Source organism: Macaca mulatta, chromosome 3 (assembly GCF_049350105.2).
Source record: "Macaca mulatta isolate MMU2019108-1 chromosome 3, T2T-MMU8v2.0, whole genome shotgun sequence".
Classification (NCBI taxonomy): domain Eukaryota; kingdom Metazoa; phylum Chordata; class Mammalia; order Primates; family Cercopithecidae; genus Macaca; species Macaca mulatta.
Window position 1 is genome coordinate 147,872,378 of NC_133408.1, and position 26,730 is coordinate 147,899,107.

A 26,730-nucleotide genomic window follows, 5' to 3' on the forward strand; every position below is an offset into this window, starting at 1 on the left:
CATAACCTTGATTTCAAATCAAAATTGCTTTTAACTTCACATTCACTTCCAGCTCATCGAAGGTATGTGAGCTACTAAACCTAAGTCACGCAGAGAGGATCAGTTTCATCAAGCGTCTCAGATGAGAGCGTTCACACCCTTCTCTTCTTCACGTGCCACACTGCCTCCTCCTTGTCTCCACTTCGCCTGGCGTGCTGAGGATTATGAACACTTTTCAAAGTCAATGCTACCGATTTCTATCTTCCTAAGCAAAAATAAGCCACCAAAAGTAGAGATTTATAAAAGAAAACAAGCTCAGACTCAGTTTCTGAGAAGTCCATTTCCTCACACAGAGAAGGAGTCTGGGTCTCTGCCTGTTGAAGGAGGTGGTTGTCTGTGTGCTGCGATGGGAATTCTGCCAGTTTCCTTCAGCAATTAACACCCTCAGCTTCAGGGTTGAAACATGCTCCAGGTTGTCCTTTGGCTGAAAGCCCGCTAAAATGGCAATAATTCCCTCTGATCACAACAGCCTTGTGTGTGGTGCTTTCTCTTAATTATTCCTCCTGCCCCTGGTCCTTCAGCTTCACATTATTCCCATTCTCCAAAAATTCTATTCTTCACTTCCTTCTCTTTCCAGCTTAGGTCCCATGGGGCACCCTTCATTTTTCTGACCAGCTCTCTCAACTCCTTTTCCCCCTTGTTTTTACACCATACAGTCTTGTCTAGGGAAAAACCCTAATTCTGAACAGTTTTGCCTATAAGGACATGAAGCCCAAATTTCCCATGTGACAGACCCACGTGGGAGAAAGTGAAAAAAGTAAAAAGAGGATAGGCTGTTGAGTCAGAGCCTAGTTTAAATCCTGGTGCTGTCACCTACAAGCTGTGTTGCACTGGTTATGTTCAACAAGCTCTGTGTGCCTTAGTTTCCTCACCTGTAAAATGGGGCTAATTTACCTACTTCCAGGGCTGTTGAGATAAGTATGGAATGAGCATAGTGATGTGGCAGGAGCTTAGTGAACCCTTAGTAAATGGTGACTGTTAAAATCACAAGGCCTGTCATGACACAGCCTCTGTGTACATTTCTAGCCTTCTCTATTGTTGTTCACAAGCCTAACAAACAAGCACTCCGATGTCCATGTTCACTGTTGTTCTCTCAACCCAGTCTGCTTTCTCCACTTTCTACTTGGTTCCTATCCTCCTTGTGGCCTGGATAACACCTACTTATTCCTGGAGACTCCACTAAAATGTCAACCATTAGAACTGCACTGTCAAAAACAGCAGCCACTAATCAAATGTGGCTACTTACATTCAAATTAAGATTAATGAATATTAAAAATCCAGTTCCTCAGTCACACTGTCCACAATTCGAGTGCCCAACAGCCACGTGGGGCTGGCTAGTGGCTACTGTGTTGGGACAACACAGAATGGAACATTTCCATCATCACAGAACGTTCTATTGGATAGAGTTTCTCTAGAGGAAAATGTCTTTGTTAACCCTCTCCTAAAGAACTCATGTGTACTTTTATGAGCATACTCATCACTTCCTATAATGAGTGTTAATTCTTTCACTCGATAAATTGTGAGCTTTTTGAAGTACCACTTAAATTCATATGAATTTGCTAAACGAACTGTGGAATAATTAGTTAACAAGCCTTTTTAAAAATCATGTCAAGTAACAACAGATGCTGGCGAGGCTGTAGAGAAATAGGAACACTCTGACACTATTGATGGGAATGTAAATTAGTTCAACCATTGTGCAAGATAGTGTGATGGTTCCTCAAAGACCTAAAACCAGAAATCCCAGCAATCCCATTATTGGGTATATACCTGAAGAAATAGAAATCATTCTATTATAAAGATGCATGAATGTGTATGTTCGTTGCAGCTCTATTCACAATAGGAAAGAGATGGAATCAACCTAAATGTCCATCAGTGATAGACTGGATAAAGAAAATGTGGTACATATACACCATAGATACACCATGGAATACTATGCAGCCATAAAAAGGAATGAGTTCATGTCCTTTGCAGGGACATGGATGGAGCTGGAAGCCATTATCCTCAGTAAACTAATGCAGGAACAGAAAACCAAACACCACATGTAAGTGGGAGCTGAACAATGAGAACACATGGACAAAAGGAGGTAAACAATACACACTGGGGCCTGTCAGGGGTGGAGGGAGGAAGAGCATCAAAATGAATAGCTAATGCATATAGGGCTTAATACCTAGGTGATGGGTTGATAGGTGCAGCAAACCACCATGACACACATTTACCTAAGTAAAAAACCTGCACATCCTGCACATGTACTGCAGAACTTAAAATAACATTTGAATTTTTTAAAAAACTTTTTGAAAAGTTCTCAAGTTTTCTTAATTGTCTGGTGGCTCAGACCCATGAGGAAAGAGTGCCTGATATCTCTGCTCTCAGAACCTGGTCCTGACTGGTTTTGTCTAGTTTTGCTTCCTATTCCGTTTCTCAAACCATTCTAATCCTTAACCCATTCAGGCAAGCCACACCCTCCACCACGTGACCAGGAGTTCTTGACATCCAAGAAAGGGCATTAAACAATATGGCTTCTGAGAAAACATCTAATATCAGACAAGTCATTGAATATAAAAGTTCATCTCTGTACTCACAGTGCCAGAGTCAGTGCCTGGCCCACAGTAAATACCTAATGAATACTTATCAAAAAAAATGAATGGGGTGTTATTTTATCAGGGACTATAATCTTAGGCAGGAATGAGGTACAAGGGGAGAGATGCTGGAAAGGAGGGAGAGCCGATATGGAGGAGTACTGAGTTGGCGAGTGTGACTTATTGTTCAATCCACAGACCACACTCCCAAGAAGGTGGATAAATGGCAGCTCGGAACCAGCCCTGCGATAGAGTGGGGAAGCGAGAAGAACTTACTCCCAGGATGTGCTTGGTCTAGGATTCACCCCCTTGCACCTCTGGGTGTGCATTCCAGAGCGTGGGCATTAGTGGAGTCTGCAGTGATGTCAACATGGGAGCACTGGGTGGGAGATGAGAGGGGTACTGGTGTGAAATTGGCTGGGGCCCACACAGAGCTGGAACAAGAGATGGGGAGGCCGAGGCTCTGGAGCGGTGCATAAACAGGTGTTGGGCACAATGTATATAAATTAACCTTTTAAATTATCTACCATCATGGGCAGGACTTGAGAACAGAAGATAGGCTATTTGGGGAAGGTTTATGATGTGGGGTGTTCTCATATTCAATTCCTGGCAAGGTTCTAGGTACACTGGAAGTATGAATAAAAATCAACTGGTTGATTGCATAGAGGCATCTGAGCAGTCCAGTATGGTACTAGCTACTAGGTTCCTAAAGGGGGACAGTGATGGAGGGGAAGTGAATGTGGGGACATAAGGAGAACTGGTGGACAGAAAGGGGCTGAAAACAAACTTAATCCACTTTACAATTTTGTCTGGTCCAAGCTGACTTGGAAATATTCCCTATGTCCTCTCCTTTGTTCTGAAAGCACCCAGTACCCCTTCCAAAGTTTCTTCTTTAATAAGATTTCCCAATCGTTATAAAACCCACTTAAAACACAGGTAAAGGTTGTGCTCCTAAGGATCAATAAACTCGACTTTCCACTAGATTTTCCTAAAGCCAAAGCACTGCTCTCTCTGTTTTCAGCATATATCACCACCACCTAAGTTAGGTCTGTTGTCCTGTAACTAGACAGTATAACTCTATTTTGCTCCACACATTGTCTACAGCTGACAGGTATCATTTGGAGAATAAAATTAGCAAATGTTATTGCTGTGTCTATTTATATTTTATTAATCAACAGATTTTTAGCAAATTTTGGTTTTATCTCCATGAATCATAGACTTGAAAGGCCAAAGACACTCCAAGGAATTCTTTATTTTAGCATCTTCTTTCCAGGCAAAAAGACAGGGCATATCCATTAGAGTTGTTGTATTGGACCCCTTGTGTGTACCACTTCAAAATCCTCTCAGTTGCTTCTCTTATTTCAGCCACAGCTGTAGAGACCTGTTTTCCTGGAGGCTTTGAGCAGCTTGGCACAGGTGGCCTCAGTGGCCTCACCTTGACCCTCATGGGGATCTCTTGCTTCCTGCCTTAGGCATCTCTAATCTTTGGTTAATATTTCTAGAAATCCACTCTGCACTCAAGCATAACCCAGCAGTGCAGGGGAGTTAGTGTTGTGAGGGCCACTCTAGACAAATGAAGATCTGGAGTCAGTGGATAAAAGCACTCCATTTCATCCCCTGGCAGACAGTTCTGAAACACTTCATAAACCCTTTCACCAGTCCACTGGGATCAAACAGCCAATGCAACGACGCAGGGTTGTGTTGGCTCCTCCCCTGTCTGTCTTCCACTCCCCCTTTCTGCATTTCTGCTCCTGAGGATCACATTTCCAAACAAGCTACTTATGCACAAGCCCCCAAATGCTGAGCCAGAGACTAAGGCTTGTGTATAAGTAGTCTCTGGCTCAGCTTTTGGGGAACCCTAGACTAACACAAGTGGTTGGCAGCATTAGATTGGGTTTGCAAAATCTCATACCCTGGATTCATGCTCCAAGAGTGCATCACCCATGATTGACCCCTTGATGCTCCCACCACCTCCCCTACAGAAGGGCTCCTCAGCTACAGTGATATGGGGTGGGGTGTGTGTGTGTGTGTGTGTGTGTGTGTGTGTTTGATGTGTCTATTTTTTCCAAGGCTGAAATAGGAAACAGGAAAAAAAGAGACATTCCCTGAGAACTTTTGTGCCTACCCTTGTTTTGGTTCTCTCACTTGTCTCCTTTATAGAAGGAGGACACAGATTTAGAGAGGTCAGATAACTCATCCAAGACCACCCAGCAAGAATTTAAACTAGAATTTGAACCCAGTCCTGTGGATTCAAAGTCCATAATCTTTCTACAGCATGGGAACAACAGACAAGTCATTATTACTATAAGTCTTGAGCATCCTTTTTCTTCCACACATATTTCCTGAACATCTATAGGACACACTTTATATAAGGCATGACTTGTAGATGTGCAGTTTCACTCTTTTCTGGGGTCATTCCTTCTCAGGTCTCTGCATTTGGTCCTCCTCCATCTCCTTTAGAAAACAAGGTGCTGAGCTGCTTTTCCTGGCTCATTTCAACTCTCAGTTTAAAAAGTCTTCTGCTTTGTTGGCTAGATTTTCCCCTTTTCTTCCTCCACTGGCTCACGTACTTTCACCACGAAGCCCCTTGGCTTATCTTTTAATTCTCCTTTGCCTCATTAGAAGCATAACTACAGACTCCCTTGGTGCGAATTCCTTCATTCTAGGCAAAAGTGCAGAACCTACCACGTGGAGAAGCATTTCCCAGACATCTTCAATGTCTCTTCAAGCTTGGCTACCAGCTTGACTTGGGGGAATGCATAGGAAGGAAGGTGAACATCATAAACCCATGGAGACGACCAACACAACCCTCAGCTACCAAGCTGCTTGGTTAGCGTGAGGGTCTCGTCTCTATGGCCCCCACAGGAACCAGGTGGATGCCCTGTGGCAGAAAACCCCCAATTTCATCTCAGGCTCTAGATTCCAGGAGGAATAACCAAATCATATTATCTGATCTGTCTGCTTTATTTCACTGCGTTCATGAAGCACCTTCACAGAAAATAATTTCATTACTTTCCTTGCCTATTGCTTTTTCTTTTTGTTCAGAAATGAGAACTGATGTTTTTTCCCTCCAAGTGTGGGATGAGAATAACACTAACTCCAAAGGTTAGAAAGAAAGAAATCCTCTGTGCATGAATGACACAAATAGTCGGGCCTCTTCGCTAACAGGTGCAAAGGGCCATAAGAGCCAATTACAGTGTATGGCCCTAACTCCGAGCTTCCGCATCAGGAGGTGCTGAAACAGCGCCTGCCTGCTTCCTGCCAGCGCCATCTGGCAGGTGCTGGTGTGGCTCAGTCACGGGCCAGGCTGTATAATTGCCTCAAATCATGGGGTGCTTCTCTGAAACCCTTACCCCTACCACGAGCACAACTGTCACATAGAAACCACTTAGGAAGCTAGAAGTCATTCATCTGACCCACTCCACCGAGCCTGGCTCACCGGCTTATGGGATGACTTAATCAGAAAGCTTATTTTCATGTTGGGTGGGTGCCACCAGCAAGGAACACATGTTAGACAGCTGAAAGTGACCTGGGCCAGGCCTCATACCAGTCCGGCAATTTGAAGAGTTCTTGAACTTCATTTACCCTATTATACACTCAAGTCTTCCTGCATTCAGTCTTTCCATATTGCATTGCCTGCTGTTTTTAAAACATAGCATAATATTACTACTATGTTTAATACTATGTATATGAAAATATAATATGGCTTAGCATCTTTGTTTCTTTTTTATTTTTTGAGACGGAGTCTCACTCTGGCTGGAGCGCAGTGGTGCAGTCTTGGCTCACTGCAACCTCCGTCTCCCCAGTTCAAGCGATTCTCCTGCCTCAGCCGCGCAAGTAGCTGGTATTACAGGTGCTGCCACCACACCCAGCTAATTTTTGTATTTTTAGTAGAGATGGGGTTTCACCATGTTGGCCACACTGGTCTTGAATTCCTGACCTCAAATGATCTGCCCGCTTTGACCTCCCAAAGTGCTGGGACTACAGGCATTAGCCTCCGTGCCTGGCCTGCATCTTCTTTTCTACTTCCTGTGTAAAGCCCTCTTTTCATTTATCTAGGAAGACATATTTAATGCTGCATTATTTTATTTTTAATTATGCTTATATTCTTTATAAGCTGAGTTACATGTTTTCTTGGCTTACTCAAAAAAGATACTGCACAACTTGGACTATGGGGAAATCACAAGGACCTTAAGGTCACTGGGTCTCACCGACAACACAGGTTATTCTTCTACCTTTCCTTAAAATGAGCACTCTAAAAATGGTCCAGCAAACTGGAATTTCAGAAACATCTTCATGCTCCATACCAATTGATACAATATTTATCTTAACTGGCATCAATCATTTATACAACATCTATCTTTATTAGTCTCCTAATGGCAACCTATTGCTTCCTGTGGGCCTCTTGGTAGTTAAGACTAAAAACAAAGACAATTTCTCTGTTCCTGTAATAAACACATAATAACTCTCTTTCCCTGGGCTGTCCTCTCCTAACCAGAAATCAGAGCCTGTATCCAGTCTTATTAATTGACCTGGTTGAGTTTCTAGGTTTCTAATTCTATGAGTTTTGGGGGAAAGAAAAAGTTACTCTCTTTTTAAGGTATAAGGAAAACACAACAATCTCAATACCTCCTCTTTCCTCCAACAGCAGATGAATAATAGAGGTCTCCAACTGGACAGAAAGTGAATGCTGTCCTTACATTTGTGTAAGAGGAGCCGAGACATCTGGATGTGAAGCCCCATCAAGTGCTCCCGGGGGCAATGGCGGCACCTGTGGAACCTCCAGCAGCTCATAGAGCCCCACCTTCTGAAAGATGTTAAGAGCTGAGTGTGCAGCAGCCATGGCTCATACAGGGCTTCGGGAGACAGAACCACATTTAGAAAGTAAATCTGTGTGACAATACCCAGGGCACATTCCCAGCTGTCCCTGCCTTTATTGTTTGTAGGGCCCTGGTGCTTTGCAGTTCTCCTGGATCCTGTATAAACCCTGGAGCTTTCAGATATAGGCTAATGGAATATCCTTGCCCCTGGGGGAAGGCTATACTGGTGTCCTCACCCTTGACTTCACGGTGATGGTGGCTCACCTTGTAGATGGATCCCAATGTCCCTGTGAGACATAGATGATTTCATAGCACAGCTTTGTTGGGGCCTATCCTGATCTGACCCAGTTTAACAGTGGGTAGAGTCCTCCATGCCTTTCTCCATCACCTCCTAGCAACCAGTTTCATACCTGACCTCTATTTTATGCTTTCCAAATTACACATGAAAATTTGGCTTCCTTCTGGAAACTCCTAAAGTGCAAAACACTCATGTTTTTAACTGTTCCCTTCCTATTATAATAGTCACCATATATTAAGCACTTACTGTGTGCCAGGCTGTCTGTGCCAAGATATTTGCAAACATTAGCTTACTTTATCATTACAGGAGTTCTCTGAGATATTATTATTAACATGTAATGGCTTGTTAATACAAAGTTTCACAGATGCTTCCAGAATTCACAAAAAACTGTACACAGTGTCTTTAAGAATTAGCTGGCACATTTGTATCCTGATGAAAGCATTCTCTTTTAATCATGCCCTTCTTATTTGCCATACCTTTTACAATAAAATGTACCATTGATGTTTAGCTAAATGAAAGCTGAAGAAGAAAACTGGTGAATGAAAAAGTCAGTGGTCATGAAAGTGCTAGAAATATTCAGCAATTTGAATAGCTCTGAACTGTGTAAAGCATTTGAAATATTCCTTCCCCCTACCTATGAAGTGATTTTCATTGTTTTTCATAAATTTTTCTTTTTCATAGTATTAATGTATTGTATGTATTTTCAAATATTTTCTCATATATAAAAAGTGCCATTCCACAGTGTTCTTTGTAAGCTTTCCCTCACCTCATTGTTTTGGATGAGGCTTTATGCTTCTCAAAGCAGTAAGGTAACAGATAACACAGAAGGCATGTGCTGGCACTCCTATTCAGGTTGGCATGGCCTCAACTATTTTGAGTCAAATTTCTGTCTAGTCTAGCAGGACCATTCCCTAAAGTTGTATCTACACTAGGAAGGCAGATATGAAGAAATGCTGCTATCCTACCCATCAGAATAATGTAGGCTTTGGGGTCCTGGGCTGGTAAAGCCTGGGTATGATGGCTAAATTGAGCTGTTCTTACCCGGATGAGGCTTATGGTCATCTGCTCTGTCTCCAAAGGTAATGGGTCACTGCACATGAGGCTGACTACACTGCACACGCATGTGTGTTCTCTAAGTAAATTTAAATGATGTTTTTTTGGGGGGGAATCTGAGCTCAAAGAGATATAGTTCAAATCAGATCCAGTGTCTTTTCTGTCTCTAGGTGCCCAAAATTGCCAGAAAGAGACAATCTCTTACCTTCTGAGAAATATCAATCATTCCCTATGACTCACACCAGCTTCTATATTTAGAACTGGGTCTCCTGCCATCTGACCCAGGCCACAGATGAATGGGTCTCTGGCCATCTGATCCATACGCCACACTTCAGGCTATGTTATCCCTAAGCCCACCACATCCACTAAGGATTGAGGACAAAGGAAAAAGAGAGGGCCATCATCTTTATGTGTCTTTTAAAGGACATTCCTGTCAGTAAGCATAAAGAGTCTAAGATTTTGCCCCACTTACAAACTAACATGTTAGCCTATTACAGTTTTATAGAGCAGAGGACAGAAATCTACTAGGTCAAAGACAAAGACTTTATTCCATATAGCAATAGCAGTAGCCAGAGTATCAGTAATTTCTGGAACTGGTTCCTAAGACTCCAATTATTCCAACACGGTGTTATAAAGAGGGCCGCATGACACCCACACACACAGCAGACTGCATTACATGACAGAAAACTCTGAGCTTAGGGAACCAGAATCTTTTATAATAAGCAGTAAGCATCCCTTCATGCTCTAGAAGGAGACACTTTCTCTATCACTTAAGGCTACTTATTATACAAATGTTATTTAAAAAAGCAGCTCTGGAACAAAAGGCAACCAGTGCCTCTGCTTGCAAGATGTGTGATAGAACTATAGAGAATTTTCTCCCAAGAATCCTTTGATTTTGCTGTTGCCAGCTATAGCAAAAAGGCACACTGTGGCTTTATAATATAACAATTGCTCCCTCAATAGGCAACCGCACACTTTCAGTCAGGGTTCTTGGGCACTTGGCTTTGGGCCCTAAGAATCCCATGGTTTCCAAAGAGAATGTAAATATGAATAATGATGTTTGATTACATGTGTCTGTATAAAGGTATTCCACTTTGAAAAGTAACATAGGAAAAAACAAAAACCCCCAAAAGGCCCACTTAAAATTTCACACATATTTTAAAGGTAAATGGTTTTATTCCTTATGCTTTATTTGAATTGGAACACTGCATTTAAATTTTAGCATGTTCAGGTTCTTTAGAAAGGAAAGATACATTTACATATAATCCCAGACAGAATATAAGAAAGACTCATCAAAAGAGAATTCTAATTCCAGTCAAGTGACCCTCTTTCTACAAATTGTTAATTAAAAGCTCAAGGGTAAAATAGGACAAAAAACCCATTAATTCATTTTCAGATACAGCTCAGTTCTTCCATGGTATAACATTATTTTCCCTAGGGCAGTTATTATATTCATACATAGGAACTACTTTAACAAAAATATTACCTGTTTAACTAGAAATCTATACAGATAATTAAATTCCTGCTATTTCACACAGCTGCCTCCAGTCTTATGGAATAAATGAGTACACATCAGGATTTTTAAACATTGAAGCTTATATTTAGCCATTTCCTCATTAATATCTTGGATAAGTAAAATTCATTTACACAGCATTTCTTCCCTTTTAAAGAGCAATGTTTCCTGTTTACTCTGCACTTTTAAAGTGTAAACACAACATTCTTGCCATAAGAGATAAAAATATATTCTCTTCAAAAAAGTGCTTTTACATGAATAAAAAGGAAGTGTATTCAATTTTGTAGAATCACCACAAACAGAACTTAAAAATCACACTAGAAATAGATGCTAACAGAAAGCTGTGAGTTTCCCTGCAGACAGGAAAAGAAGCAGTGGATGTTCCAAGACTGGGGATCCTGTCAATGGCTGGGTCTGCTCAGTCGTGTGCAGTGCTGTGAAAGGGCTACATCAGAAATTCCTTAGTAAAAGAGTAAGTGAGAGTCAGAATCTAAAGGCTATGCCTGCCTTGGCAGCACATAAGCGGACGCCTCAACTGTGCAGAGATGGTTGGCATAGCCTCTATGCAAGAGAAACACAAGCCCACAAAGTATTCCATGCTTCTCAAAGTGCCTAAAAGATGTGGGTGATGGTGTCCACAATTCCCACCATCTCTTGGCTATTTCAGAGCGAAGAAATGAGGGAGGGTGGGGAAGAGGACATGCAATGAGCAAGACTTTTGTTTTTAAAACATATCACCACATTCTCTATAGGATTGTTCAAAAGTGTTAGTGTAAATTTAGTAAAAATGTTGAGGAAAGAAACGCTGATGGCAGCCTGGTAAATTCAGTCATGTGAAATCCAGCTCCTATGAATGGTTCAATACCTGAAACTGTATAGAGGCATCTTCATTACTCTTCTTACACGCACAGCACTTTGTGCCAGGCGCTGCTCTCCTGCTTTACAAATATTAACTTCTTTTAATCCTCATAACAACCTTATCAAGTACTATTATTATCCTCGCTTTACAGAAAAGGAAACTGAGGCACAATATATGCAGGTTGTCCACAGTCATACAACTGATAAGTAGCGGAACCAGGACTTGAGCCTGGGAAGTATGGCTTTGGACTGGGACTACAGGGAGCAAATGAGGCATTTACCTCAGATGCAAAGGCCAGGGAGGCACTCAAAACTCGAATCATGTCTTAGTGCTGTATTTAAATGAAAGAACAAAAAAAAGAAAAACTCAACAGTAATGCAAAATAGCCATTTGAACAAGATAACAAAAGTTTAAATAAAGACAGGATTGGCACTGCTGATTTTTCCCTTTTGTCTCCGGTTTCAATATGACTTGGCAAGGCACTGCTTTAGAGTATGTTTTATCTTCTAGGGCATAAAACCTCCTTTTTAAACATCTTCATAGCTCTTCTTCATAGCTCTGATTTCACTTTGTAATTGTACAAATACAGTGAGTTTGTTTGGTGACTGTCTCTTCTCCCTCTAGATGTAAACTTTATGAGACCAGGGGTCGGTCTGTCTTGGGTCACCTTTCATCCAAGTCATGAAGAAGGAAGGGTCTTACTGGCAGGGAAAGGATAGGTGATGGGGAAGGGGTCCAGGTGTCCTAAGAAGGTAGGGACATGCCCCCTACAGGTTACACACTCGCATATGACACAATTCTATAAAACTGGAGGAACACACTAAAAAGGTAATGAATACAAAGCTAGATAAAACTGTAATGAGTTATATGCTTGAATAATAAACTCCATTAATCAGTCAGGTAAATAATCAAATGCCTACATGCCCAAATCACAAAAGAAATGGGGTTCAAAGCAAGTTAGAATTTCTTTCAAAATTAAAAATATGATACAGATCCTATTTCATCCTGTAGCTATGGGACCCAGCTTTTATCACTTTTAGGAATAGCAAGGAGTAAATGAAATTTTCTAGCCACATAAAAGGTTTTGGAAGTGCTGGAAATCTTAGCAAAGCTTCCCTAGACAGTAACCATACTGTACTTACACACTTATCTAATCTTACAGTGCAAAGGAACATTGGTTCTTTCCTTTGTGTTCATTAGAGTTCACAATGTTTCAGCAGATACAGCTTCCATTATCTTCACAACCTATCATGAGCTTGGAAAATAACAGCTTTCCCTATTTCATAAATCACTCTTATTCCTATTTTGTGAGGAGTCATTTGGTTGGTTACTTGAAGGACCATCAAATTGGAAAAGGCAACATGATAAAAGCAATAATATGAGACTCAAAAATAATTCAATAGGAAAGCCAATCATTGTTTCCAGTACATTCTGGATTCTGAGTTGGAACTGGGCTTTAGGGTTTGTCATAAGAAAACTACCTGGTGATGCCTTTTCATGGTCCTTCAGAGAGAGAAAAGACCAAGCATTCCCCTTCAAGGTTCCCTTCATGTGGAGGCTTAATAATAATTAATTCACTTAATAATTCACAGATAGGGAGAGGGTTTCACAGTTAAATCTGAAATTTAAAAGGGCTACTTATGCTGAATTTCTGCTACTGAGACTTTAAATAGCCAGGTTAACAGAGTAACAGACTTTTTCTTTAAGATGAGCACCTCTGAGCACACAAATAACTATACTAATTCAAGATCAAGAAGTGGTCTGCACTTACATCCATAGCAATGGCATTATTCACAAGAGATGCAAGGTAGAAACAATCCAAGTATCCATCAAAGAATGAATGGATAAGTAAACTGTGGTATATGGTTTCCACATACAATGGAAAATTATTCAGCCTTAAAAAGGAAGAAAATTCTGACATTGAGGACATTACGCCAAGTGAAATAAGCCAGTCAGAGAGGGACAAATATTGTATGATTCCATTTATATGAGTTACCTAGAATAGTCAAATACTGGAGACAGAAAGAATGGTGCTTGCCAGGGGCTGGGAGAAAGAATGGACAGTTCAGAGTCACTATAAATGGGTCTAGAGTTTCGGCTGGGGAAGAGAAAAAGTTCTGTAGATAGGTGGTGGTGATGCTGGCACAAGGCGAATATACTTAATGCTACAGAACTATACATTTAAGTGTTCCAGCTCTTTCGGAATTTGTCTAGCAGGTTTTCTGCTTTTCATTAGAAAACCCCCCACACAAAGAAAAATTAAAAATAAATAAAAATGAGAGCTCTACTTAAAAATGGTTAAAACGATAAATTTTATGTTATGTATATTTTACCACAGTAAAGATCAAACAGCTGCCAGCAAGAAGCAGACTTTTAAAAATTACTGTTTCCAAATGTAACATAAGACATATACTTAAAGATTTACATCTCCATACTTTCAGTAACAGGCAAATATGCTAGAAAAGAGGCTCTTAAAAGGAAAAAATAGTCTTCTTCTAGGACACGATGGATGATATTTGTTCAAAACACACTCCTACACTGTGCCCATACTTTCTCTTCCATTTAGGAAAGTATATTAGAACCTAACAAAGTGGCCAGGCACAGTGGCTCATGTCCGTAATCCCAGCACTTTGGGAGGCTGACGAGGGCAGATCACTTGAGATCAGGAGTTTGAGACCAGTCTGGCCAACGTGGTGAAATCCCATCTCTACTAAAAATACAAAATTAGCCAGGCGTGGTGGCACATACCTGTAATCCCAACTACTTGGGAGGCCGAGGCAGGAGAACTGCTTGAACCTGGGAGGCAGAGGTTGCAGTGAGCTAAGATTGTGCCATTACACTCCAGCCCGGGCGACAACAGTGAGACTCCATGTCAAAAAAAAAAAAAAAAAAGAAGAACCTAACAAAGTGACAGTGAGATTACCACAGGGAAACTTGAAATTCTTACCCATTTACTTTTTGATTAAGTAATTTACAAACTCTGGTATTTTATTACTGTTAAAACTTCTTGGAAGACAACTCACACTGATCCTGGCATAACACATGCTGAAAACTGTTGGGCTGAGGTCACATGGAGCATAAACTAGCAAGCAAAATTTAGCATAAACATAAATCACTTCAGAGAGTTCAGCCACGCTAGCTGAACAAGTGAAGTGATTGATTTTATCCCCTCAAGTAAGACTTATGAGCAAAAAGGGAAAAAGCTAAAAATGTCTTGGTACTAATTTTAACTGTATGTAATGGAAATCTCATTTCCTATTCTAAATCTATAATTCTGATCTTATCAATCATCTCAGAACAGAGTAACATATCTGGATCTAAAATTACTCAAGAAGGCATTTATCCCCTCCTGTGAGTATTATTTTCTTGAAGAGAGAATGTCACCACCGTTTTTAAAGTACCACACGGTCTTGTATAAAGTCCAGTAGGAATCAAAGTTGTATATTGAGTAGAATTTCTTTATTCATATTCCAATTTTTGTAAAAGATGAGACCCACATTATCCGCCATTAATTTAAGTAAAAACGACAGCTACTATTGGGGCAGTAACTGCTCTTTGCTGAACACACACACTCCTAAAGTAGGGGTTAGTGCAGGCTCACCATCATTTTTCTAAAAGCTCTGAAAAATGCAAGTTTTGGCAACAAACCTGACCAGCTGACATTCTTTATTTATCCCACTAAGTGTAAATATTTGTATGTTTTACTGAAGAGTTACTAATATGTTTGATCATAGGGTACTGTTCTAGACCCCACTGGGGGTGTTACACAACATTTATATATATTTATACATATTTTTATATATTTATATACACAGCACCCCATTTTTAGAATTTTGATTTTAGAAAGGTAATATATATATGTTTTATATATCATTTTGATTATATATATATTTATATATAATGTTATCTTTCTAAAATCAAAATACTAAAAATAATCCTGAATTCTATGTTTTTCTTTTTTTTTATTATTATTATACTTTAAGTTTTAGGGTACATGTGCACAATGTACAGGTTTGTTACATAGGTATATATGTGCCATTTTGGTTTGCTGCACCCATCAACTCGTCATATAAGTATTTCTCCTAATGCTATTCCTCTCCCAGTCCCCCACCTGCCAACAGGCCCTTCCTGTGTCCATGTGTTCTCATTGTTCAACTCCCACTTATGAGTGAGAACATGTGGTGTGTGGTTTTCTGTCCTTGTGATATTTTGCTGAGAATGATGGTTTCCAGCTTCATCCATGTCCCTGCAAAGGACATGAACTCATCCTTTTTTATGGTTGCATAGTATTCCATGGTATATATGTGTCACATTTTCTTTATCCAGTCTATTATTGATGGGCATTTAAGTTGGTTCCAAGTCTTTGCTATTGTGAATAGTGTTGCAACAAACATACGTGTGCATATGTCTTTATAGTAGCATGATTTATAATCCTTTGGGTATATACCCAGTAATGGGATGGCTGGGTCAAATGGTATTTCTAGTTCTAGATCATTGAGGAATCACCACACTGTCTTCCACAATGGTTGAACTAATTTACACTCCCACCAACAGTGTAAAAGCATTCCTATTTCTCCACATCCTTTCCAGCATCTGTTGTTTCCTGACTTTTTAATGATCACCCTTCTAACTGGTGTGAGATGGTATCTCATTGTGGTTTTGATTTGCATTTCTCTGATGACCAGTGATGATGAGCATTTTTTCATGTATCTGTTGGCTGCATAAATGTCTTCTTTTGAAAAGTGTCCATTCATATCCTTTGCCCACTTTTTATGTGTTTTTTTCTTGTAAATTTGTTTAAGATCTTTGTAGATTCTGGATATTAGCCCTTTGTCAGATGGATAGATTGAAAAAATTCTCTCCCGTTCTGTAGGTTGCCTGTTCATTCTGACGATAGTTCATTTTGCTGTGCAAAAGCTCTTTAGTTTAATTAGATCCCATTTGTCTATTTTAGCTTTTGTTGCCATTGCTTTTGGTGTTTTAGTTATGAAGTATTTGCCCATGCCTATGTCCTAAATGGTATTGCCTAGGCTCTCTTCTGGGGTTTTTATGGTTTTAGGTCTTATATTTAAGTCTTTAATCCATCTTCAGTTAACTTTTGTCTAAGGTGTAAGAAAGGGATCCAGTTTCAATTTCTACATATGGCTAGCCAGTTTTCCCAGCACCATTTATTAAATAGGGAATCCTTTCCCCATTTCTTGTTTTTGTCAGGTTTGTCAAAGATTAGATGGTTGTAGATGTGTGGTGTTATTTCTGAGGCCTCTGTTCTGTTCCATTGGTCTATATATCTGTTTTGACACCAGTACCATGCTGTTTCGGTTACTGTAGCCTTGTAGTGTAGTTTGAAGTCAGGTAGCATGATGCCTCCAGCTTTGTTCTTTTTGCTTAGGATTGTCTTGGCTATGCGGGCTCTTTTTTCATTCCATATAAAATTTAAAGAAGTTTTTTCCAATTCTGTGAAGAAAGCCAGTGGTAGTTTGATAGGGGTAGCACTGAATCTACAAATTACCTTGGGCAGTATGGCCGTTTTCACAATATTGATTCTTCCTATCCATGAGCATGGAATGTTCTTCCATTTGTTTGTGTCCTCATTTATTTTGTTGAGGAGTGGTTTGTAGTTCTCCTTGAAGAGGTCCTTCATCTCCTTTGTAAGTTGGATTCCTAGGTATTTTATTCTCTTTGTAGCAATTGTGAATGGGAGTTTACTCAAGATTTGGCTCTCTGTTTGTCTGTTATTGGTGTATAGGAATGCTTGTGATTTTTGCACATTGATTTTGTATCCTGAGACTTTGCTGAAGTTGCTTATCAGCATAAGGAGATTTTGGGCTCAGATGATGAGGTTTTCTAAATATACAATCATGTCATCTGCAAACAGGGACAATTTGACTTCCTCTTTTCCTAATTGAATACCCTTTATTTCTTTATCTTGCTTGATTGTCCTGGCCAGAACCTCCAATACTATTTTCAATAGGAGTGGCAAGAGAGGGCATCCTTGTCTTGTGTGGTTTTCAAAGGGAATGCTTCCAGTTTTTGCCCATTCAGTATGATATTAGCTGTGGGTTTTTCATAAATAGCTCTTATTATTTTGAGATACGTTCCATCAATATCTCATTTATTTAAAGTTTTTAGCATGAAAGGCTGTTGAATATTGTTGAAGGCCTTTTCTGCATCTATTGAGATAAACATGTGGTTTTTATAATTGGGTCTGTTTATGTGATGGATTACGTTTATTGTTTTGCATATGTTGAACCAGTCCTGCATCCCAGGGATGAACCCAACTTGATTGTGGTGGATAAGTTTTTGATGTGCTGCTGGATTCGGTTTGCCAGTATTTTATTGAGAGATTTTCACATCAATGTTCATCAGGGAAATTGGCCTAAAAGTCTTTTTTGCTGTGTCTCTGCCAGGCTTTGGTATTAGGATGATGCTGGCCTCATAAAATGAGTTAGGGAGGATTCCCTCTTTTTCTATTGATCAGAATAGCGTTGGAAGGAATGGTATCAGCTCCTCTTTGTACCTCTGGTAGAATTCAGCTGGGAATCTGTCTTGTCCTGGACTTTTTTTGGTTGGTAGGCTATTAATTATTGCCTCAATTTCAGAGCCTGTTATTGGTCTATTGAGAGATTCAAATTCTTCCTGGTTTAGTCTTGAAAGGGTGTATTTCTCCAGGAACTTATCCATTTCTTCCAGGTTTTCTAGTTTATTTGCATAGAGGTGTTTATCGTATTCTCTAATGGTAGTGTGTATTTCTGTGGGATTGGTGGTGATATCCCCTTTATCATTTTATATTGCATCTATTTGATTCTTCTCTCTTTTCTTCTTTATTAATCTGGCTAGTGGTCTATTTTGTTAATCTTTCCAAAAAACCAGCTCCTGGATTCATTGATTTTTTGAAGGGTTTTTCGTGTCTCTAACGCCTTCAGTTCTGCTCTGATCCTAGTTATTTCTTGTTTTCTGCTAGCTTTTGAATTTGTTTGCTGTTGCTTCTCTAGTTCTTTTAACTGTGATGTTAGGGTGTCAATTTCCGATCTTTCCCACTTTGTCCTGTGGACATTTAGTGCTATAAATTTCCCGCTAAACACTGCTTTAGCGGTGTCCCAGAGATTCTGGTAAGTTGTGTCTTTGTTCTCATTGGTTTCAAAGAACATCTCTATTTCTGCCTTAATTTTGTTATTTACCCAGTCGTCATTCAGGAGCAGGTTGATCAGTTTCCATGTAGCTGTGTGGTTTTGAGTGAGTTTCTCAATCTTGAGTTCTAATTTGATTGCAGTGTGGTCTGACAGACTGTTATGATTTCTGTTCTTTTGCATTTGGTGAGGAGTGTTTTACTTCCAATTATGTGGTCAATTTTAGAATAAGTGTGACATGGTGCTGGAAAGAATGTATATTCTGTTGATTTGGGGTGGAGAGTTCTGAAGATGTCTATTAGGTCTGCTTGGTTAAGAGCTGAGTTCAAGTCCTAAATATCCTTGATAATTTTCTGTCTCGTTGATCTGTCTAATATTGACAGTGGGGTGTTAAAGTCTCCAGTTATTATTTTGTGGGAGTCTAAATCTCTTTGTAGGTCTCTAAGAACTTGCTTTATGAATCTGGGTGCTCCTGTATTGGGTACATATATATTTAGGACAGTTAGCTCTTCTTGTTGCATTGATCCCTTTACCATTATGTAATGGCCTTCTTTGTCTCTTTTGATCTTTGTTGGTTTAAAGTCTGTTTTATCAGAGACTAAGATTGTAACCCCTGCTGTTTTTTGCTTTCCATTTGCTTGGTAGGTCTTCCTCCATCCCTTTATTTTGAGCCTATGTGTGTCTTTGCACATGAGATGGGGTCTCCTGAATACAGCACAACGATGGGTCTTGACTCTTTATCTAATTTGCCGGTCTGTGTCTTTTAATTTGGGCATTTAGCCCATTTACATTTAAGGTTAATATTGTTATGTGTGAATTTGACCCTGTCATTATGGTGCTAGCTGATTATTTCATCTGTTAATTGACGCAGTTTCTTCATAGCATTGATGGTCTTTACAATTTGGCATGTTTTTGCAGTGGCTGGTACTGGTTGTTCCTTTCCATGTTTACTGCTTCCTTCATGAGCTCTTGGAAGGCAGGCCTGGTGGTGAAAAAATCCCTCAGCATTTGCTTGTCTGTAAAGGATTGTATTTCTCCTTCACTTATGAAGCTTAGTTTGGCTGGATATGAAATTCTGGGTTGAAAATTCTTTTCTTTAAGAATGTTGAATATTGGCTCCACTTTCTTCTGGCTTGTAGGGTTTCTGGAGAGAGATCCGCTGTTTGTCTGATGGGCTTCCCTTTGTGGGTAACCTGACCTTTCTCTCTGGGTGCCCTTAACATTTTTTCCTTCATTTCAACCTTGGTGAATCTCATGATTATGTGTGTTGGGGTTGCTCTTCTTGAGGTGTATCTTTGTGATGTTCTCTGTATTTCCTGAATTTGAATGTTGGCCTGCCTTGCTAGGCTGGGGAAGTTTTCCTGGATAATATCCTGAAGAGTATTTTCTAACTTGGTTCTATTCTCCCTGTCACTTTCAGGTACACCAATCAAATGTAGATTTAGTCTTTTCACATAATCCCATATTTCTTGGAGGCTTTTAATCTTGTCTTCTCACTTTCATTAATTTGATCTTCAATCACTGATATCCATTCTTTTGCTTGATCAAATCGGCTACTGAAGCTTGTGTATGCTTCTCAAAGTTCTTGTACTGTGGTTTTCAGCTCCATCAGGTCATTTAAGCTCTTCTCTATGCTGGTTATTCTAGTTGGTCATTCATCTAAGCTTTTTTTCAAGGTTTTTAGCTTCTTTGCAATGGGTTAGAACATGCTTCTTTAGCTCGGAGAAGTTTGTTATTACTGACCTTCTGAAGCCTACTTCTGTCAACTCATCAAACTCATTCTTTGTCCAGTTTTGTTCCCTTGCTGGCAAGGAGTTGTGTTCCTTTGGAGGAGAAGAGGCGTCCTGGTTTTTGGAATCTTCAGCCTTTCTGTTCTGGTTTCTCCCCATCTTTGTGGTTTTATCTACCTTTGGTCTTTGATGTTGGTGACCTACAGATGGGGTTTTGGTGTGGATGTCCTTTTGGTTGATGTTGATGCTATTCTTTCCTGTTTGCTAGTTTTCCCTCTAACAGGCCCCTCAGCTGCAGTTTGCTGGAGGTCCACTCCAGACCCTGTTTGCCTGGGTATCACCAGTGGAGGCTGCAGAACAGCAAGTATTGCTGCCTGATCCTTTCTCTGGAAGCTTCGTCCCAGAGGGGCACCCACTTGTATGAGGTGTCTGTCGGCCTCTACTGGGAGGTGTCTCCCAGACAGGCTACACAGGGGTCAGGGACCCACTTGAGGAGGCAGTCTGTCCATTATCAGATCTCGAACGCCATGCTGGGAGAACCACTGCTCTCTTCAGAGCTGTCAGGCTGGGATGTTTAAGTCTGCAGAAGCCATCTGCTCCCTTTTGTTCAGATATGCCCTGCCCCAGATGTGGCATCTAGAGAGGGAGTAAGCCTTGCTGAGCTTCAGTGGGCGCCACCCAGTTCAAACTTCCCTGCCATTATGTTTACATGGTTAGCATAGAACTGCCTACTCAAGCCTCAGCAATGGCGGATGACCCTCCCCCAACCAAGCTCCAGCATCCCAGGTTGATCTCAGAGTGCTGCGCTAGCAGTGAGCAAGGCTTCATTTGCATAGAATCCGCCATGCCAGGAGGTAATCTCCTGGTCTGCTGGTTGTGAAGACCATGTGAAAAGCACAGTGTTTGGGCAGGAGTGTACCATTCCTCCAGGTACAGTCACTCACGGCTTCCCTTGGCTAGGAAAGGGAAATCCCCCAACCCCTTGCACTTCCTGGGTGAGGCAATGTCCCACCCTGCTTTGGCTGGCCTTCCATTGGCTGCATCCACTGTCCAACCAGTCCCAGTGAGATGAACCAGGTACCTCAGCTGGAAATGCAGAATGCAGAAATCACCCGTCTTCTGCGTCGATCTCGCTGGGAGCTGTAGACCAGATCTGTTCCTATTTGGCCATCTTGGAAGCGACTCCAATAATCCTGAATTCTAAAACTCTTCTTCCAGAAAAGGAACAATGAACTGGGACTCCCATTTTACAGATGAAAAAACTGAGGCTTGAAGAGTGGCAGTGAATTACCAAGGCCCATATAGAAAGTAAGAGGCCAAGCCACTGAAAGAAGGTTGTCTGCTTAGAAGGCATCTTTCCATTATACCACGCAACAGAGAAAACACACCCAGATAAAGACTATATGGTAAGAGATGAGCTATTTGGTGTTAATCTGAGTGGGTTTCCTGGCCTAAGTGTAACATGACTAAAATCACTGGAAAGTCTGATTACATGAATGTGATATCGGCACATTTTTCCTTGACATTAGTGATAGTTTTATCAATTTTATTTCCTTTGTTTTTATATCCTGTTGATGAAAATATTTGACATTTTTACATAGTCACAAATCTAACAGAGCCCTGTTTTGTGTTTCATAATTGTTGTAGTTTGTTTTATGTGCCTTTAAACACTGATATTCTCAAAGTACAAAATATATACATAAATATAGAAAAATATATATTTTCTGTCTGGAAGTTTGGGAATTGGGGAGATTTATGCCTTCACCCACAGTGTGACTTATGCAACCCCGTTTGTTTGTTTGTTTGTTTGTTTTGAGACAGGATCTCGCTCTGTCACCCAGGCTGGAGTGCAGTGGTGCGATAATATCTCACTGTAGCTTTGACCTCCCTCCTTCCCCCATCTCCCCTGCCCTCCCAACCCACCCCACCCCTGGGCTCAAAGAATCCTCTCGCCTCAGCCTCTCAAGTAGCTGGCACTACAGCCATGTGCCACCACAGCCAACTAAATTTTTGTTTCCAATTTTTGGTAGAAGGCTCACTATGTTGCCCAGGCCAGTCTCAAACTCCTGAGCAAGTGATCCTCCCATCTCAGCCGCCTAAAATGCTGAGACTACAGGCATGAGCCACCATGCCCAGCCTGCAACACCATCTTTACGCTGCTTAAAGGAGGAGAGTATTATTTATAATTTAACAGCTAAACAAATGTGGGCAGAGTGTTTTAAAGAGGAGTCTGAGCATCAATGCAGAATGGACACTGGTGTCCCACATGTTCAGCTGCACACTCCGCTTCAGCAGCCCAGTCCAACATTCACCATCAAAAACAAGTCTTAGGTCTCTCCAGGTAATTTTTGTATCCAAACCATTTAATAGTGAATACAATGAAAGCCCAAAATGAAAGCATACCAACAGAATCTTGTAGGTTAAGAGCTGGCCTGATCTCAACAACAGTAGCTTCACAGTTAATTTGTTTCATAGCTCAAAATAACATTATTCTTCCCAATGGGTGAATGAACTTAGAAGCTCTAGCAATTCTGGCTCCTTTCACCAGAACAAGCTGCAATCTGCAATAAACAGGAAGAGGCCAGAGCTTTAAATGTGAGGAGCCTCTCTTACTCCCTCTCTACCAAGGAGGATTGCCAATGCAGTTTTGATGAGTAAATAAAGAATTACTGGGATGGCCAAGAACTACCACCCTAAGCATATCCAGCAGTCAGCCCATGCTATTCAATTGTGCTACAACTACCTTTAAAAACAATGACTGAACTCACAGAATGGTAAGTGTTGGAATGGAGACCTCCCACTGGACAACAATGAAAGATGAAACCCTAAGTATATCTGAAGTGAATGTTTTTCATTGAACTGCCTCAAAAATCATGAGATTAACCTAGAACTCTCATATTTAGTTTCTTTGGTGCTACTGAAAATAGTTTGATCCTTGTCCATTTTTAACTGGACTGAGGGAAATAACAATGTCATTGTATTTTACATAACAAAATAAAGGATCTGGCAACACAGCGCAGCTGTTATAAAGAAGACACAAATGCCACCTTAATATGATTTCTTAAATATTTAATAAGCTGGGTTTTAGTCTGGGTCTGTACGGTCACTAATACCAAGTCAAAAAAATGAATTATCTTCTGCATGAAGACAGGGAAGGTAGACACGGAGGCAATGGCCTATTATGCTAAAAGCTCTTAAAAGTCAGAAAGGTATTCAATATATTTAAAAATTAAATGATGAAAAACCTGTTCTGAAGTCCCAACAGTTTTTAGATATGAGTTCCTTTTGTAAAGGAAATAATCTGCTGCCTGTTCTTTGATATAACACAATAAATATGATAATTACTTCGTATAACAACTTTATTTTAGATAAATTGCTTTTGAATGACTGCATTTGTTTCCATTTTTAAATATATACAAAGTTATAAAAATATAAATCTACCTTTTCCTCTTAACCTGATGAAATGAGCAAAATTCAATACCTGAGTAATTTCCTGTCTTTATATACTTGTTTACATATATAATGTGAACTTTAAATACAATAATAACCTAACTACACATTTTATAAATGCCTTTACTTTTATTTTAATATATTCTTTTTTAATCCCAACACTGTACAATAAAAAAATGAATGATGAGCGTTATCAAAAAGTTCCAAGTATAGTAGGGGAGATAACACAGGAGGCTGTGCCATAAATCACTGAAAATACAAGGAATAAAGGGATAAATGGTACAGGAAAGTCATGATGTGCTATGAGAGTTCAGAGAAAAGGAAGCTGTCTTGAGATTATGAATCAAAAAGGTTTCATGGCATAGGAAATATGTGAATTGGATCTTGGCAAAAATGTGAAAGGATGGCAGAGGGGTCTAGCTGGCTGCCCAAGGGCTAAGGGAGGGGTTATACACTTGGACCCACCAGAAAGGCAGGGTAAAGCCCCAGTGGTAGTTGGGAGGTGAGGTGTGGGGAATGGAGGGTCTCTAGGTAACTCAGAGCTATCAGCATGAGATGGCTGCCAAGCTTGGGGCTTCTCTGACCACACAGCAGACTTGAGCTGGGCAAGGGGCAAAGCCTTGGCTGTGAACACAGATGGGCAAACTGGATGTAATAATAACCAAACTCGGAGTGTTTCAGGAATTCAAGTGTTTGGAAGAGTTTTGATCAAACACAATTGGGTGAATTAAGTGTCTGAGATTTCTTCCAGGAGCAGAACTGCCCCACAGAGCAGAAGTGTAGGAGCAACAGTGGGAAAAATTAAAGTTGCTATGTCATTGTCCCCTGTGAGTCCTGTTTGACATAATAGTTACATAAATATGGAAATAGCTTAAATAGCAAGCAGCCATGTATGATCACTTATTTAGTACTTCTGGATGTACACATCTCTTTATAAAGAGTAAACAAACTTAGTAGTATAACAAAGTACAGTATAAAGAACAAAAGATATTATACCATTTGTAACGAAAGGACTAAAATTAAGATTTCCAACAGAGAACATAAGCAGGAAACCACTGTTAGGATTTCTCCTATAAAACGCAAGTTGGAGCACTTTACTAATGTCTGGGATGAGCTGATGGATATCTCAGTGCCTATCTCTCTTTCTATTTCATTTCTCTTTAAAGAAAGAAATCCATATACATTTTTTTTTCTGGAGACATGATTACTAGAAACATATAACACTGGGACAGTAGCACTTATCTACCTATTTTTTTAAAAGAAATTTTTGCTTACCTGGAACTTGCTAAGAATAAAGTTAATATGTTTTTATTTTTTTTATTTTTATTTTTGGTACTTGGAACAATGTTAATGTACTTCAAAATTTTAGTGTAAAATCAAATGTATTTTCTATCAAGCTAGACAATTTTATATATTCAAGGTTTTGTTGTTTTCTGGCAACTGGCCAAAGCAACCCATTTATAAAATAAATTGGTATTTCTCTCCTGGCAGAGATAAGAGCTCTGTCAGTCATCCTTTGCGGATTGTTGCCTCATGAATTGGGGCACAGGGAGAAAAAGAGAGAATATATGACAGTTAAAAACAAATTTATAATTACACACACATTTCAATGTAAAAACAAGTGGTCATCACTAGTAAAAGACATGACTTTCAAATGCAAGCGAACTTGAAAAACAGTAGTTCTCAAACTCTACTGCACACTAGAGCCACCTGGGGAGGTCTGAAGACTCCCACTGCCTAGGCCACAGGCCCTATCAATTAAATCAGAAGTTCTAGGGGTGGCACCTGGGCACCAGGGTGTCTAAAACTCCCCAGATGATTCTAATGTGCAGCCTACTTTAAAAACCAGTGTTTAAAAATGCCTCTCTGTTTTCTACTCTCTAAGTATGCTGACCTTTTGTAATCAAAGTTAAAACTGTCTATGAAAATGAACAAACAATGTTAAGAATGCTGTGAGAAAGTCAGCTATACTGATTTCATATAAGAAATCATTAAATTTCTAAGAGCTAAATTTTGGTGGTGGGAAGTTGGTTTTAGAATTCTTCAGATTGTTAGTGAAAGACTAGTATATACATGTCTTTAGTATGACCTAACAGTTGAATTTCAAAGTATTCTGCAAATATGATTTGTGTGCTTTGCAACTGAGCAGAAAGAGTACAATTACATGAGCAATCATAATATTTGGTAGAAAGTGATTTGTGTCACAGAGATGTACAGAAAAATTGCTATGATTGTCAAGGAAAGGGAGAGATGAATGTCAGATTAGTCACAATTGAAGGTGATGCCATCTGATGTGGACTTTGAAGCACTTGTTCCAGGAAAGGAAAAGGAGCAGGAGATGCGAATGAGGGGCACATGTGGGAAACAGAACGGTTCAATTCGACAGATGCCGAGAGTAAAAGGAGATGGGTTTGGAAAAGGCTGGATCACTTCCAGGAGGGTCCTGAATGTCCAAGTCTGAGGCTCCTGGAACAAAGAATGACATTATCTACCATGGTCTCACTTGGCTTTTCTGCAGTGTGTGGCACTGTTGACCCCTTGCTACCTTCCTTTCAGTGTTCCACTCCCTTTGGTTCCACAATCTTCCTTCACATTTTAGCTCTCGAATGTCCCTTTTCCAGCCCCCCCCTTACACTTATCTTACTCCATTCATCCTATAATTTCCAAATTCTTGGGGTTTTTTTTTGGTTTTGTTTTGTTTTTGTTTTGTTTTGAGATGGAGTCTCACTCTGTTGCCTAGGCTGGAGTGCAGTGGTCCGATTTTGGCTCAAGCGATTATCTTGCCTTGGCCTCCTGAGTAGCTGGGATTACAGGCACACACCACCACACCTGGCTAATATTTTCTATTTTTTAGTGGAGACAGGGTTTCACTATGTTGGCCAGGCTGGTCTCAATCTCCTGACCTCAGGTGATCCACCCGCCTCAGCCTCCCAAAGTGCTAGGATTACAGGTGTGAGCCACTATGCCCAGCCTCTCATTTCCAAATTCTATCATATTTCTTAAACGTCTCTTGTCCAAAAATTCTATTCTACTTTGTCTTTGTTGTTCCTACTATAAACATCTGATGTTTGAACTACTCTCAGGTGCTTGGACTCTAAGCTGAAACCTATGTCATCCACACTCCTCTCTCCTTCTCCTTCTCCCTGACCACCTTAGGAAGTCACCCAGTTCAGGTGAGACTCTCTTCTCAACCTCTAAATTTACTTTCTTTTTTTAGGTGTTGCAGGCCAGACTAAGATACCCTAAATAGCTCTAACAAGGTTTC

General features: G+C 40.2%; 1 protein-coding gene and 1 non-coding gene across 28 annotated transcripts in view; one reads left to right on the forward strand and one right to left on the reverse strand.

Moving 5' to 3' along the window:
• NRCAM (neuronal cell adhesion molecule) overlaps positions 1-26,730 on the reverse strand; it is a 305,384-nt gene that overhangs the window by 109,675 nt on the left and 168,979 nt on the right. The gene's annotated exons all lie outside the window — the stretch shown is intronic.
• Positions 13,342-13,403, forward strand: LOC114677209 (U7 small nuclear RNA). The gene has a single exon (XR_003728505.1). It is a non-coding gene; the product is annotated as a U7 small nuclear RNA (small nuclear RNA).